This window comes from Anolis carolinensis, chromosome 2 (genome assembly GCF_035594765.1).
Source record: "Anolis carolinensis isolate JA03-04 chromosome 2, rAnoCar3.1.pri, whole genome shotgun sequence".
NCBI classification, from domain to species: domain Eukaryota; kingdom Metazoa; phylum Chordata; class Lepidosauria; order Squamata; family Dactyloidae; genus Anolis; species Anolis carolinensis.
The window spans coordinates 224,570,860-224,574,889 of NC_085842.1; the positions used below are offsets into that span (position 1 = coordinate 224,570,860).

The window sequence follows — 4,030 nt, forward strand, 5'->3', positions numbered from 1 at the left end:
AGGTGTTCCAATCTGCGCAGAAGTCAGGGCAGCAAGAGAACAGGGGCTGTTGAAGCTAGCCAAGTGGCGAGGCAGTGGGAGCTGTGAAGGATCCCCACACAGGTGTTCTAATGGCCAGGCAGTGAGGCTTTGGGGCCACTGAAATAGTTGAGCGGCGAGACATTGGGAGCTGTGGAGGTTCCCCATGCAGATGTTCCAATTCACACAGGAAGCAGGGCAGCAAGGCAGCAAGTCTGTTGAAACTAGCCAAGCGGCAAGGCAGCGGAGGCCATGGAAGTGATATAGTGCTCATTCGGGAAGAAGGGGATAGGAGGCAGGATTGCCCAATGTAGGTTTTCCAGCTATCCTGCAGCATGATATATTATTTATTTACAGTATTTCTATTCCGCCCTTCTCACCCCGAAGGGGACTCAGGGCAGATCACATTATATACATATAGGGCAAACATTCAATGCCCATATACACATAGAACCGAGACAGAGACAGACACAGAGGCAATTTAACCTTCTCCTGAGGGGATGTTCGATTCTGGCCACAGGGGGGAACAGCTGCTTCATCATCCACTGTGACAGCACTTCCTCATTCCAACGTCGCAAATTAGCTAAATTTGCCTCCCCACTTTATAAATGGTACCTTATTTCCTACTTGATAGATGCAACTATCTTTCGGGTTGCTAGGTCAGCAACGAGCAGGGGCTATTTTCTATTTTTTAATTGACGGGTGCTCACCTCGCCACGGGCTGGCCTCAAACTCATGACCTCATGGTCAGAGTGATTTATTGCAGCAGGCTGCTCACCATCCTGTGCCACAGCCCAGATATACTAGTGAGGGTCCTCCTTATTTGCCCTTGCCCTTCTTCCATCCAGTAGATGGATGTGCAGATAAAGCAGAAAACTACGATTGTGGACTTCAGTGGACAGGGATATATTTCTCAAGTCTATTGAAAGACTGGAAAGAGTGATATTCCCAGACTCTCAAAAAGTTATTATTTTATTTTCCCCTCAAGTTTTAAATACATTGTGTATCCCTAGATTTCAACTACCCTGTTTCCCTGATAATAAGACAGGGTCTTATATTAATTTTTGCTCCCAAAAATGCACTAGGTCTTATTTTCAGGGGATGTCTTATGTTTCCATGAAGAAGAGCTCACATTTATAACAACAAAATGAACATTTATTATATACTGTAAAGTAGTTGTCATCACAAACCAGCATAACCAGACAAACTATGAATCCTATCAAGAATTTCTTGTTACTACCATTATTTACATGTGCAACAATCTATGGTACCTCTTGTAATTTAGGTTTCACAAGGTTTCCACGCTGATTTCTCTCTATTCTAGTTTCAATGTAGTCATGAATGATGAATAATATACTATAATAATAATATGATAATATAATAATAATATAATGATATACAATATATTAATGAGATAATATAATATAGGATATAATAATAACAGAAAATGATAATAATATGGTATTAATAGGATAATATAATAATGGGATATAATAACAGAATAGCATAATAATATAATAATAATAGGATAATATAATAGAATAATAGAATGGAATAGAATGATATAAAATATATTAATAGGATAATATAAAATGGAATATAATAATAATAACAGAATATGCTAATAATAATAAAATAATAATATGATAATATAATAGAATAATAGTATAGAATATAATGATATAAAATATATTAATAGGGTAATATAAAATGGAATATAATAATAACAGAATAATAATATAATAATATGAAAATATAATAGAATAATAATAGAATAATAATATAATGATACTAGCTGTGCCCGGCCACGCGTTGCTGTGGCTTAGTCTGGTGGTGTTGGTCAGTTTACATTAGGTTGTATTTATGCTGTGACCTCCACCTTCTTTATACTCACATTAGTAGTAGTATTTGAAGTCTGTTACCTTCTTCAATTTTTGTGTTGATTGATAATTGCTTGAGATCCCTGTTGTCTTTGGTTTGTTGTTAGTTGTAATGTCTGATTCTGCTGAGTGCGGTTTATATTTTTATTGTGGTACAATAGTCCTTTTTTTTGTTTTGCCTGTGTAGGTGTTTATTATTGTTGTTGTTGTTGTGGTCATGAAGGTTGGATAAGTTAGATGCGACTGTATTGTTTTTTGGAGGCCCAGTGTAGCACTGACTGGCCTCTCAGCCTCAGTGCCTGGCTGTTTCTTGCCTGTGATGGTGTTGATTCTTATTGTTGTTGTTGTCATTGTTATTATTGTAATTGTTTTTTTGGAGACCAAGTGTGAATGTAGGGATTGGGGAGGTGGATGAGTTGTGTTGTCAAATTTTGTATTTGTTATAGTCACAATGCGTTGTTGTGAGTTGTGAGGTTTTGTGGTGTAGTTGTGTTGTTACAACCGGGAGAAAAGGCTTTTGTGTTGTGTTGTCAAGTTTTGTATTTCTGGGGCGTTTAGTTGTGTGCCAAGTTTTGTATTTCTGGGGCGTTTAGTTGTGTTGTTATAGTCATGATGCGTTGTTGTGAGTTTTATGGGTCCGGATTGTGGTTTTGTGGTGTGGTTGTGTTGTTACAACCTGGAGGGAAGGCTTTTGCGTTGTGTTGCCAAGTTTCGTATTTCTGGGGCGTTTAGTTGTGTTGTTATAGTCACAATGCGTTGTTGTGAGTTTTGTGGGTCCTGTGTGGTTTTGTGGTGTGGTTGTGTTGTTACAACTGGGAGGCAAGGCTTTTGCATTGTGTTGCCAAGTTTTGTATTTCCGGGGCGTTTAGTTGTGTTGTTATCGCATGATGCGTTGTTGTGAGTTTTGTGGGTCCGGATTGTGGTTTTGTGGTGTGGTTGTGTTGTTGTAACCTGGAGGCAAGCCTTTTGCATTGTGTTGCCAAATTTCGTATTTCTGGGATGTTTAGTTTTGTTGTTATAGTCACTGCGCAAACAACTTTATCATTTTATATATATAGATAATAATAATAGAAAAATATAATATAATGATTTAAAATATATTAATAGGATAATATAATAATGGGATATAATAATAGTAACAGAATATGATGATAATAATATGGCAATAGAATAATAGTATAAAATAATCAGTTTCATGGCATAGGATAGGAATAAGGATGAGAGGAGAATCCCAATGCGTCCTGTACCTTTAAGAAGCTGAAGCCTTGGGGACGAGTGCAAAGCCCTCTTCCTTCCCTCCCACCCTCCCTTGCCCTGGCTCCAGGAGCCAATCAGAAGCCTCTGGGAAGAAGAGGGCATGGCCAGCATGGCCAGGACGGAGAAGGAAGAAACGGCAGCGCAGGCAGCAGCCACGGAAGGTTTTCAAGCCTCGGCTGGGGGACAGGCAAGGCGAGGGAGGGAGGGAGGCACAGAAAGCAAGCACTTTCCCTCCCTCCCTCCCTCCTGTGTATGTATGTGTGCAGCTTCTGCCCTGCAGCCATGCTTCCCAATGGAACTCTGCTGCAGCCTTAGCTGCTAGGTCTTACTTTCAGGGGAGGCCTTATATTTGGCAATCCCCCCAAAACCCTGCTAGGTCTTATTCTTTGGGGAGGTCTTATTTTCGGGGAAACACGGTATTTCATCTCAGCATTTGTTCCTCCTCTGTAAAATGGGATTGCAATCGAGCTATATCTCAGTGATTATGAAAATGCAAGCAACTTTGCATAAACTGAAGTTGCATTCCCCTATCTTAGACAATGCAAAGTTCTACCAAAAATAGAAAGAGTTATTTCTGATGGCAATGTGTTTGGGCTGTAAAAGAGATGCTTCATAAAAACCAAATAATGATGATTCATTGCATGTAAGAAGTGAATGAGTGCAGCCCCCTCTGCTGAGTGAAGAAATCATCTGAGAGAAGTAATCATGATGCGCTTCATGATCAGATTATCATATATTAAAAATAAACGGCTATTTAGCTCTATGGTAGCAGCACTAATTGGCATCATTTGCATACAAGGCCAATGTTTCAGAGAGAATACAGAGATCTGATTGTTTGTTTTGATGAAATAACGCCAATTTCATTTTCCACTGTA

General features: G+C 39.2%; 1 long non-coding RNA gene across 1 annotated transcript; it reads left to right on the forward strand.

Annotated features, from left to right (window-relative positions):
• Positions 1–1,812: 1,812 nt before the first annotated feature.
• LOC134296563 (uncharacterized) lies at positions 1,813–2,934 on the forward strand. Its single transcript, XR_010003356.1, has 2 exons — positions 1,813–1,872; positions 2,006–2,934. It is a non-coding gene; the product is annotated as an uncharacterized LOC134296563 (long non-coding RNA).
• Positions 2,935–4,030: the final 1,096 nt, after the last annotated feature.